Source organism: Pongo pygmaeus, chromosome 3 (assembly GCF_028885625.2).
Source record: "Pongo pygmaeus isolate AG05252 chromosome 3, NHGRI_mPonPyg2-v2.0_pri, whole genome shotgun sequence".
Taxonomy (NCBI): domain Eukaryota; kingdom Metazoa; phylum Chordata; class Mammalia; order Primates; family Hominidae; genus Pongo; species Pongo pygmaeus.
Genome location: NC_072376.2, coordinates 40,534,299 through 40,547,152, shown reverse-complemented (window position 1 = coordinate 40,547,152; position 12,854 = coordinate 40,534,299). Strand labels below are relative to the sequence as shown.

General features: G+C 37.9%; 1 protein-coding gene across 43 annotated transcripts in view; it reads left to right on the top strand.

Annotated features, from left to right (window-relative positions):
- APBB2 (amyloid beta precursor protein binding family B member 2) overlaps positions 1-12,854 on the top strand; it is a 398,003-nt gene that overhangs the window by 70,606 nt on the left and 314,543 nt on the right. For 24 of the 43 annotated variants that reach the window (XM_063664510.1, XM_054486425.2, XM_063664494.1 and 21 more), the window contains one exon: positions 580-735. The exons of 10 other annotated variants lie outside the window; for them this stretch is intronic. The gene's annotated coding sequence lies outside the window, so the exon portion shown is untranslated. Of the gene's footprint in view, positions 1-176; positions 265-579; positions 736-12,854 lie in introns of all 43 variants that reach the window. 9 more of the 43 variants (XM_063664505.1, XM_063664489.1, XM_063664485.1 and 6 more) reach the window with 2 other exon arrangements.

Below are 12,854 nucleotides of genomic sequence, written 5' to 3'. Positions count from 1 at the left end.
CATTGCAATGTAAATATATTCTAAATCCTGAACCACATTAGAATTTTTTTATAGCCCCCACTTATGTGTCTTTTTGTGGTGCCCTTTGAAGTCCTGTAATGTTTTATATTTGAGATTAAATCTGGGTTTCACTTTACTTTTTAAAGCATATTGAGCAAGTTAATTTTCTGTTTGAGTTCCTAAGGGGAATGATTCCAGCCCTCTGTGTCCCAAGAATTCAGACTGAGCCCTGCCAGAACATTCCTGTGGTTTTCCACGGGGCAGGTCAGTATGTTCATGAAATTTTAGTTGTAGCTTGTGTTTTCTGTGGTTAATTAAAACATCTGGCTTTTCAGTTTCCCACAAACAGAGCATAATCACTAGGCCAAACCTTTTCAATAAATGATTAAATATTTCAATCCTCCCCTCAGAATAGTCCACACTTGTCTTTAGGATACCTTGTAAGCTGTTGCCTCTGTGTATAATAATTTTGAACGTTGGGAACATGTTTGAGGTTATCCTGCCAAATATGTGCCCTTGAGAGAGAGAAAGTTGGTGACTTTGAGTCCTTATAATGGCTTCTGGCCTTTGCCCCCCCAGGTTGGAGCTGCTGTGGGTGAGCTGCTGTGGTCTGTAGCCAAGCATGCTGTGGTCGGATCTGCCCAGCCGTGGAACAGAAACATTTGCTGGATGGAAAATCCATAAAAGAAAGCTCCTTTGAAAAGCTGAGGCTGACAATAATTTAAGCAAAATCAGGTTGGTATAAGTAAGAGAGGCTGGATAAAGCGGATTAGGCCGGATAGGGAAAAGTTGTTTTGTTCCTTCCAGGCTCATTTTGGAGACCACCCCAAATGATTATTTTCAGTTATTTGTGAGAGTCCCAGCATGTGTAAATGGCAGATATATGCTGACAGCCCTTTGTGTATAGTGTAATGTTGTCTTCCTTTCCTTCTCTTCCTTTTCCTCTCCTCTGTCCTATCCTCTTTCTCATCTTCCTCTCCTCTCTCAGAGAAGAGAGGAGGACGCTGGCACAAATATTAGAAGAAGCCACAACTAGAAGCCACCTATGCCAACTTCAATGGTCTTGGCTTTATTTTGGGGAGAAAGCGGCGTCCAGCCTCAAGGACTTGCATTTGTAGTTTCAAAGACTTGCACTCATTTGTGTTTTCGAACTTTGAAGGGTGGGGCATGGAGACCTGCCATTTCTGTTGGGATAATTCTGGCTGTGAGCCTCCAGTCTGCTTGGCCAGATTTTATATACTCTAATCTTTCCCCAAACAAAAGCCACCAACACATTTCATTTTCTGCAGTGTGTGCATTTGGCATTAAGATACTTATATATGACAGGGGAAGAGAAATGTCCTGAAAAATATGGATGTTTAAATAAATGCAAAATGCTCTCACTGTGGGCCAGGTGAATAAAACAGCATGGATAACCCCATATGAGGCAGTAAAGTGAAATAATTCATTTTGAAAACATATATTGTACAGGGACAGATATTGCAGACCATTTCTATTGAACATTCAGTGGGTAAGTCAGCTTTCCACATAAGCAGCTAATAAATACTCCCTAGAAAGGAGTGAGTCACAGTCTTTCAGAATCTGTGAAGCAGTGAATGTCTGTTGACTTTGTCTACCCAGCATCCTTTTCCTCCATCTTTTAATAAATCATCCAGATTTTCCCTGGACAATTGCCCTTGCCTCATTTTCACCCTATGTAGTTAGAGGAGGTGACCCTGCTGACTCAGTTATGGGTATGTAACATAAACGTGGCCAGTGATATGGTTTGGCTGTGTTCCCACCCAAATCTCATCTTGAATTGTAACTCCCATAATTCCCACATGTCATGGGAGGAGCCTGGTGGGAGGTGATTGAATTATGGGGATGGGGTTTTCCTGTGCCATTCTTGTGATGGGTAATGAGTCTTATGAGATCTGATGGTTTTAAAAACGGGAGTTTCCCTGCATAAGCTCTGTCTTTTTTTGCCTGCTGCCATCCATGCAAGACATGACTAGCTCCTCCTTGCCTTCCACCATGATTGTGAGGCTTCCCCAGCCACGTGGAACTTAAGTCCATTAAACCTCTTTTCTTTTGTAAACTGCCCAGTCTCAGGTACAGCATGAAAATGGACTGAAGGGTCACAACCGTCTTTGGAGGGGCCATAGTATTCTTATTGCAACTATTGAAGAAGTTTTGCCTTCTGTGAGTTTGTTAAGCTGGAGCTGCTAGTGGCAGTGTTTCTGTGACCTAGGGAAAACCTTACTGAAAATTAAGACAACACAGGAGAAATCAAAGCAGGGAGATGGAGGAAAAGAGATTGGTAGGAAGGAAAGGGAAGGGACACTCGTATGCATGCACACACATGCACACGCACGCACACACACACATGCACACACACACACATATATTTTTGGCCTGCAATTCAGCAGTGCCTAAACCCAGCATCTCCTGTTTCACTTTCCTGGCGAGTTAGCTAGTTCATCTGAGTTAGGTGTCTGTCTCCTACATCCAAAACATCCCAATTGGTGGTACCTTCTAGAAGTGAGGTCTTAGTGTAAAATGACTGTGGCATAGTCCCTGTCTTTAGGGGCTCATGGTGTAGGGCAGCAGTCCCCAACCTGTTTGGTATGAGGGACTAGTTTTGTGGAAGACAATTTTTCCAGACGGTGGGTGGGGTGGCAGGGATGGCTTCAGGATGATTCAAGCACGTTACATTTATTGTACACTTTATTTCTATTGTCATTACTACATTGTGGTCTGTAATGAAATAATTTTGCAACTCACTGTAATGTAGAATCAGTGGGAGCCCTGAGCTTGTTTTCCTGCAACTAGGTGGTCCCATCTGGGGATGATGGGAGACAGTGGCAGATCATGAGGCATTACATTCTCATAGGAAGCATGCAACCTAGATCCCTGGCATGTGCAGTTCACAATAGCGTTTGCGTTCCTATGAGAATCTAATGCTGCCACTGATCTGTCAGGGGGCGGAGCCCAGGAGGTAAGGTGAGTGATGGAGACTGGCTGTAAATACAAATGAAGCTGTGCTCATTAGCCCACTGTTCACCTCCTGCTGTGCAGCCTGGTTCCTAACAGGCCACAGACTGGTACCAGGGACCCCTGGTGTAGGGGATAGGCCAGATAAGTATTCACATGACTGACATGCAGTGAGACAATGTATCTCTAGAGGTAAGAACAAAGTTTTGTGGGAACAGAGATGGAATTAGGAATTCTGTTGGGTGGTAGACTAGCAGGGAGGGCTATTATTTAACAAGGTAGAAGAGGATTAAGTCTTAGGAACATTAAAAAACATTAAAAAGATTTAAAAAATAGATTTAATTCAATTACTTGCTTTTTGAGTCTAAAAGAAGGGAAGGCTTTCCAGAGCCTATAGTTAAAGTAAATTGCAGATAATGAAGATAATTTCAGAGGTTAATAATGGTAGAATCTTGTTTATTTACTCTGAATACAATTGTTTAAGGCCTAGCCAAATGAGAGGTTATCAGAAAGCTGTCTGGAGTTAGTTTTAACACGACAAGGTAACAGCTGCTGTTCTCAGCAGAACCTCAGTCAGCTTTCTGTTTTAAGGATAATTAAATGAATTTAAAGACTTATTTCCTCTTTTTAATGATAGAGTTTTCATTAATATTATATTTTGTAATTACACTGTTTTTGGGGGGAAATTTATGCAGCAAGTACAGAGAGTTTCCATGTGACTTCTACTGCCAGTTTCCTGTATCATTAATATCTTGCATTAGTGTGGTATGTTATAATTGATGACCCAGTATTGATATATTATCATTACTAAAATCTATAGTTTATATTAGGTTCACTCTTTGCATTGTATGTTCTATGAGCTTTCATAAATATATAAGTTGTATTTCCATTACAGTATCATACAACATAGTTTCACTGCCCTAAAAGGATTGCATGTTCTACCTGTTCATTTCCTCTTCCTGAACCCCTGGCCACTACTTATCTTTTGCCCCATAGTTCTGCTTTTTCCACAGTGCCACATAGTTAGAATTATACAATAGATAGACTTTTCCGATTGGCTTTTTCACTTACCAATGTGCACTTAAGTTTCCTCCATGTCTTTTCATGAATTGATAGTTCATTTTTTTAAAGCACTGAATAATATTCCATTATATCGTTGTTCCACACTTTATCCATTCACCTATTGAAGGACATCTTGGTTGCTTCCAAGTTTTGGCAGTTATGAACAATACTGCTGGAAACATTCATTTGCAGGTTTTTATGTAGATATGTGGATAAGTTTTTTACTCATTTGAGTTTCTCACCATTAAATATGATGTCAGTTTTAGGTTTTTTGTGAATGTTCTTTATCAAGTTGACAAATTTCGCCTCTATTTCTAGTTGCTGAGAGTTTTTATTATGAAAGAGTGTTGGATTTTTGTTGGGTGCTTTTTCTGCAACTATTGATATGGTCATGATTTTCTTCTTTAACTTATTCATAGGATGGATGATACTGATTTTTGAATGTTGAGCCAGCCTTTTGATAGGGATTACGTTGACTTTCTAGATCAATATTAAGAGCTCTTATGTTGACTTGCTAGATCAATATTAAGAGCTCTTATGTTGACTTGCTAGGTCGATATTAAGAGCTCTGATGCATGAACATGGGACATGTTTCCATTTCTTTCAGTCTTCTTTAATATCTTTCAACAGTGTTGTATTGCTTTCAGGGTACAAGTCTAATACTTCCATATTAAATTTATACCTAAGTATTTTTTTCTTTTTGATGCCTTTATAAATTAAGGAAGTAATTATTTTCAAAGCATTTGTAGCTAGTGTATAGAAGTGCAGTTGGTTTCTGTATAATGATCTTGTTTCCTGCAACCATGTTGAACCTGTTTATCAGTACTGATAGTTTTTTATGTGTATGACTTTCCTAGTATTTTCTATATACCAGATTATGTCATCTGCAGATATAGTTTTATTTCTTGTCCAATCTGGATGTTATTATTATTTATTTTTGCAGTGATTTGAAAACTTCAGTGTCATGTGAGAAATACAAAGTTATGTGCTTTGGAGTTTCTAGTGAAATCATTCTGTTATGTAGCTTTTTGATAAGGATAAAAGATGATAATTATAAAATTTATCTTCTCACAGTTGACTTAGTTATTCAGTCATTGAGCTTCTTAGTCACTCCCATAACTTCTTTGGAGAAATGCCTATTCAAATCCTTTGCCCATTTTTATATTGGGTTTTCTCCTTTTGTATGTAGTCTGATATAAGCTCTTTATTGGATATATGATTTGCACATATTTTCTTCTAGTCTCTGGCTTATTTAATGGTGTCTTTCCCCCCAACAATGAAATACTGTAAATTTTAATCATTGATAAATTGCATCAATATGGGAAACTGTGTGTGTGTATAAACTTATTTTCTTAATGGTGTTGTTTGGTGCTCAGAAGTTTTTAATTGTAACAAAATTCAGTTTATTAGTTTTTTCTTTCAAAGCTCATGATTTTGATGTTTCTAAAAACTCTTTGGCTGGCTAATCAAAGCTCATGAAAAGTTTCTGTGTTTCTTTCTAAAACTTAGTTGTTTGTTTGTTTTTTTTAATGCAGTCTCACTCTGTCACCAGGCTGGAGTGCAGTGACGTGATCTTGGCTTACAGCAACCGCTGCTTGCAGGGTTCAAGTGATTCTCCTGCCTCAGCCTCTCGAGTAGCTGGGACTACAGGTGCCCACCACCCACCTGTCTAATTTTTTGTATTTTTGGTAGAGACGGGGTTTTACCATGTTAGCTAGGATGGTCTTGATCTCCTGACCTCATGATCCACCTGCCTCAGTGCGCCCGGGCTCTTTCTAAAACTTCTGTTGCTTTACCCTTTACATTTTGGTTTTTAATTCATTTGGGGTCAATTTTTATGTATAGTGTGAGGTTTGGGTCCATGTTTATTTTATTTTGTGGATTTTTTATTTTTATTTTTTTGCATATAGGTCTTAGCACCATTTGCAGAAAAGGCTAACCAGTGACTTGACTTTTTTTGTAGAAAATCAATTGACCACAAATGTAAGGGCTTTCTTTCTGTACTCTCAATTCTGTGCCTTTGGTTTACCATCTGTCCTTATGCTAGTACTGCACTGGTTTTTGCAATGCAATTTTTCTATGAAAAAAGTTAGTTCAAGAATTGGACTTAAGATGCAGTGTCTTCACTAAAAACCACTGTTGTACCTTTGCTACTTTTCCTCTCTGTTCTTTATGAGTCAGTGTGTTAGAGTACTAGTATTTGGTATTTTCTCTTTGGGGTAATTATGGAAATCTAATATGATAGATGACAATGTGGAATCAATCAAGGTGCATTTTCTAGATTACTATATATATGACTTTAAGCAGTGCTTTGTTTTTCATAAAGGTGGTAATCATTTTTATGCCTGTTCTGCATTTGAAAAAAACAGATTAAGTTTTTCATTACCTCTGTCTTAATCATTGCCAATAACTGCTGAATGAAGGATTTACAAGGCTGGCATATTATTTCAAGTATTTTCATTAATGGTAACATGAATTGGGTCTTATATCATAAAACGATTATTTTACTAAATAGAAAACCTATGAATTAAAATGTCTTGCATGTGTTTGGTAACATAGTGTAGTTCTATATGTTTAATGAAAATTGGACATTTTTCATAGTATAAAATGCTAGCTATATTTTTATATTTACCTATTCTGTTTTTATCTTTGTATTAGTATGATTCTGAATAACTAAGTGTGAAGACATTAAAATAATTATATTAGAAATGTGAAGATTGCAAATACATATATCTTTAGTTACAACTGCGTTATGAATGCATAAACATTGAAAAGGAAATTTTTTAAAAGCCAGTGCTTTATTGTGACATTTGGAATCTAGTTGATCGTTTTCTCTTGTTTTCTAATAAAATCATAATTTTGTTTGGGACATGACTTATTTTTAATGTAAAAAAATCTAAATGTAAGTCTTGGTGAAATGCAGAGACATTTCCCTTCTCTGGCACATAGCTGAGCTGACTATTGCTGCTGGGCTTTAATTGGAGATTACAGTCATGCTGTTAGATTTGGAACCTGTTTTCTGCAGTGCCATTAGTAGGTCAAGCCATGCATCCTGGTTCCTGGAGGGCTCAGTTCTCAGGATGGCTTATCTGCTTCCTGCTTTCTTCGTAATCTTCTCATTTCAACCTGAGTAGACCAGCTTGTTGGCAACTGACATGTGTGTTACCTGGCCCTTTTACTCTCCTGGAAAATCCTTTAACTGATAATATCACCTCCTAAAAACATATCCATAGAGCAACATGGAATTATCTTTTTTATTGTTCATTTAAAGTCAAAGCCATAAGTAAGCTTTCATTTATAACTCTAAGTCCCTGGAAATAGGTGTTATGAAACTTTTAACCCAGTCACTTCTTTAAATCTTTTCTTTCTCTCTGTTGCCCCTTTAAACATCTTTGTGACCTATTCACAGAATGACTCCATGAGGAGTGTAGTATAATGTTCTGGAAAGATAAGGTCTTCTTATTCTTGTTTTCTTTTGGGAGCTGAATCAAAGTATGGCTGGGTTAGAGTAACCTCTTAACCATCGTTTACTTTGAATAGAGCCTTTTTGCCAGCTGAAGTTGGGATTCAAAATGATGGAATCACTGAAGTTTGAGTTGTAGTACAATTACATTCATGAAGACTCTGGCCTACTTATGATCATTTGCTTGCAGATGAAGCAAAATCAGATCAACCTAGTCACATTCACTGAGTCAACACCAGAATGAAGAGAGTGTCAGGGAACTGGGTGTGGTGGCACGTGTCTGTAGTCCCAGCTATTCAGGAGGCTGAGGCAAGAGAATTGCTTGAGCCCAGGAGCTTGAGACCAGCGTGGGCAACATAGCATGACTCAGATTCTGTCTTGAAAAGAAAAGAGTGCCTGGAACTTGCTTCTTTAGTACAGCCACAATTTTGTATACATCTATCATGAGGATGTTTATGATAAATACATTAACAGAGTTTGGAATAATACATCTTTCGATGTTTTACTTGTCTTTTTTTTATGTTGAATAATCTGTGAAGTACAGGTTTCCTTTAACAGCTTTCAAAGATACTATATGTGAGTGACACACAGTCATTTATTTTAATGTAATTACTGATACAAGAACAAACAGTACTTTCTCAGTTTCATACTGATCTGTGATGCATAAAATATATAATTTGATTATATTGTCCAAATAAGATCTATACGCATGACACGATAACTATTCAAAGTTTCTGAAATTTCCAAATTCATTATTATCTATTCAAATAAGCATTGATCATTGATCCTTGGCTCCATTCATAAACAAAAATAGTCTACTGGTTTGGATAGTGTCTATGAAAAAACATATAATAATTTATAAAAAACAAGTATCAACATTAGTCTGGCTTGCATTAAAAAATCTTTCTGTGCAGTTTGCTAGTGTACTCTCTTTAAGGATGAAAGAATATAGTTTTGAATGTAATCATCATGCATCTGAGGCCCTTTGAGGACAGGTTTTAGAATCATAGTAACCATGCTATGCTTGGGTTTGTAAGGGTGATTTTTTTTTTTTTTTTTTTTTGAGAGCTCAAGGATATAGTTTGTTACTGCTGTGGCTTTTTTTCTGGTGTCTGGTTAAAATGTCACAGAGCCTATGAAAAGTAAGACAGTAATTAGTGACTTGAGGAATGAATTCTCTTAGAAATAAGAAGTCTGGAGTTCCAATCAGGACTTTAGATCCTTGATTATTCTAAACTAGGATTGAAAATGACCACTGGTCTTGAGCAGTCATTAACATATGAGTGAAGGAATGTTGAATTTGTGTTACTTCAGTGCAAATCAGTTAAATTCCAAGTGAACTAGTTAGCAGTGTCCTGTAAGGAAGGCAGCTGTGGTAGTTTGCTGGAGGGAACGGAATGAAGTATTATTGAGGGAAACAGCCAAAATGCAAGCCCTTCTGGGGAGAGGTTGCATGTGCAGTTTGCCAAGTACTAAGCACTTTCTCAGTATCTTATGGGAGTGGGTCAAGGCGGGGGCAGACTTCATTTGATCCTCACAACAGTTCTTTGAGAGAGAGACAGTGTTACCCAGTTTTAGAGAAGCTCAGGATTGGAGAGATCAAATGATTTTTGTTCAAGTCTTACACCCACTAATTTAAATTTGAATCCAGATGTTCTGAAACTCCATGATATACTTGTATAAATCAAAGCACTGCCTATGAAGTGGTTTACCCAGAGCAAACTCTCTTTATATATTTTCTTTCTTTATTGGTTGGTGGGGAGAGGGGGAAGTGACTGGGACTACAGGCACCCGCCACCACGCCTGGCTAATTTTTTTTTGTATTTTTAGTAGAGATGGGGTTTCACCGTGTTAGCCAGGATGGTCTCCATCTCCTGACCTCGTGATCTGCCCACCTTGGCCTCCCAAAGTGCTGAGATTACAGGCGTGAGCCACCACGCCCGGCCCTAAAAAGTTTGTCCTGGCTGGGCACGATGGCTCACACCTGTAATCCCAGCCCTTTAAGGGGCTGAGGCAGGAGGATCACTTGAGACCAGGAGTTCCAGACCAGCCTGGATAACATAGGAGAACCTATCTCTACAAAAAATAAATCAACTTAAAAAAAAATTAGCCAGGTATGGTGGCACATGCCTGTAAACCTGGCTACTCAAGAGGCTGAGGTGGGAGGACCACTTGAGCCCAGGAGGTCAAGGTTTCAGTGAGCAATGATGGAGCTACTGTGTTCCAGCCTGGGTGACAGAGCAAGGCTGTCTAAAAAAAAAGAAAAAAAGGAAAGTGTGTCCTAGGTTTTATAGCTAGGTATGTGGCCCAGCCATCTACTCCATGAACTTGCTGTGAATTACTGAGAGGTATTTTGGTGGCTGGGGGAATCAGATACTCCTAAGCAGCTGCTTAGAGAAGGAAGGAAGAAGATAAGCCTTGGACATTCCTGGCTTCCCCTCCCCCTTACTCTGCACTCCTTGTTTGGGAGCTGCCTAGAATTTTTCAGTGGGGAGAGAGGGACCAAGGTGTTTACCTCTATGATGGTTTGAGACTCTGGTCAATCTGTTGCTTTCCTAGTATTCTCACCTGGTAGCATTCTTAGTTAAGTACCTAGTAGATGTTAATCCCTTTCTGCCTTTTCCTGTCGCTGTGTCTGCCTCTTAGACACAAAGTACAGAAACTAACAAACGGAAAGGTTAAGCTATACAGAACCCTTTCCAAAGCTGTGATTGCCAATCTCCAGCTTTTTAGAGACATTTCTGGTTTGATTCACGAGTCTGTGTTGTCTAGAAGAGCTTGACTTGGTCTGCTAGGGGCTGATTGTCTAGCAGTTCTGAGATGCAGTTTGAGGCACAGCAGGTCAGTTGTGATACTTACAACACATGCAAAAAAGGGACTTCTGTTTGAGATTAAATTATCTTCTGAAATAGACACAATTCAAAAGCAATTTGGTGATGTATTTCAGAACTTAAAATCACCAGCAATTTCATAAATATGTTCACTTAAAACTATGCCAAGATATTTATATGATATATTGTAGCATATTTGTAAAGAATGAAGTAGTTCTGTATATGTACTCCTTTGGAAAGATTTATAAGATATATATACACACTTACGTATACATATATATATATATAAAATGAAAAAAATGTCTTGTGGAATCATGTGATTACCATTCCCTTTTGTATAATTTTTTTAAAAAAGGTATATATGCTGGTGTATTCATTTTTTCCCCGAAAAAGATGTACAGTACAACTGTTAATAAACTGGAAAACTTTTTCTTCCTTTTCTGTATTATTTTAATTTTCTAACTATGTTCACTTATTTTTCTTTCCTTTAAAAAAAAATCAGGATAGCTGAGCAGTATGATTATGTATCATTTTGCTTTAGTTTTAATGTATTTTATAAAACCTTACTAAATGTTTTTTTAAAATATTGCAATTTTTTTTTTAATGTTCATTTGTCAGTTTTTCTTGTCCTCTGGGAGTTCAGAGGAAGTAAGCAATTTTTGTGGGAAGAGTGGTAAAGCATATAGATAGCAAATGTTCTCAGGAAAGCTTATTAATTAAAACATGGAGTTGAAAAATAGAAAGGAAAAATATATTTCCTAAATGTAATTTGAAGGATAGTGAATTCAATCTTGCTGAAGTGTGTTTGAAGGTGTACCTTTGTGCTTAGTTTGTTTGCTTTCAAAGGAGCTTTGGACTGAATTTTATTTGCTTTTCAGACTGCAGGGCTGGAGGTGGCCATGGAAGCCTCCAGAATCTGATTGCTAATCAGGAAAGCTGTTTGCTAAGAAAGGCCCGCCTGTTTGGACTTGAAGTAATGACTGATGCACAGATAAAGCCAGGGTGACTTTTTAAATATCTTTTGACTTCTGTGTCCAGATTTTGCTTTTTCTCTTTATTAAAACCCTTAGACAAAGGTCACAGGTCAAAGGAGATGACTCCTCTAAACTCTTCTGGTAGCAATAGCTGCTTAACTCTTCAACTCTTGATAGGCTTGTCTGGAAACTGTTGTGTTCATTTTTCTGTGATGTGATTTACCTCCTTTGGCTTAGTTTGAATGTTGAAATGTAATAATAGATACGAAGATGGAAATTTTTTTTACAATGTAGATGATGGTAGTCTGGAGTAGAAAGGCATTGTGCTAACCTTTATCCATATTTCATATGGAATACTTGAAGTTTTATTTTTATTATTTATTTATTTATTTATTTATTTGTTTTTGAGACAGAGTCTTGCTCTGTCGCCCAGGCTGGAGTGCAGTGGCACAATCTTGACTCACTGCATCCTCCGCCTCCCGGGTTCAAGTGATTCTCCTGCCTCAGCCTCCCGAGTAGCTGGGACTACAGGTGTGTGCCACCATGCCTGGCTAATTTTTGTATTTTTAGTAGAGACAGGGTTTTGCCATGTTGCCCAGGCTGGTCTTGAACTCCTGGCCTCAGGTGATCCACCCACCTTGGCCTCCCAAAGTGCTGGGATTACAGACGTGATCCACTGCACTCGGCCAAAGTTTTATTTTTAAAAATCAGTAAACAATGTTATTTTTCTAATTTCATAAGAATTTTAGAAACGTATTTTCCTAAAATGGTTTGTTAAATACCTCATCCAACTCAGTAATGTTTATTTTTGCCGTATCTTCTTCTGTTTATAACTTCTGTACTGATATCTGACCTTAAACTTAGTCATGCCAGGAATCATAACCCCTATATTTCAAGGTATGTGAACCATAGTATAGGAATTTTAATCTATTAGGGAGATTAAGGGGACAGTTTCTAAAATACATATATATGTATGTATGTATATGTATGTGTTTGTATGTAATTGAATATATTTATAATATAGAAAAGTCTAAAACACCACCATTGTCAGTTGATACCATAAATGAGGAAAAACTGATATCTTCAGTATATACTCACTTCCCAAAAGAGTCTGATAATTTAAAAATTCAGGGTAATCAATACCTAATACAAGGATAGCAAACTCAAATGCCGACAAGACAGGGACCCAACAGAAAGTAAACCAGTGAACTTGGGCATAGAGTGGAGAAAACGGGCACAGCTACTGCTCAGCTTCCTGCTTCTGCCGTTCAGGAATGAGGCTCCAGTGTAGCATGATCTGCTGATACATCAAGAGAAGGCAGAAATGTAGAGCTTTATGAGTGCCCCCATACTTTTAATGTGTTGGAAACACATTAAAAAATTAAAACATTGTACTCTCGCATGTTTTGCTGTGATGTTCCTTGTCAGTACATCAGGGCCTAAGAAGCATAAGGGATGGCACTTGTTCTTTGCTGACGTACAGTCTAGTTGGGCCCTTATGATGTGGAGCGGTTGAAGGGCTGAGATAAATGATGTGGGTGCTGAAGTCCA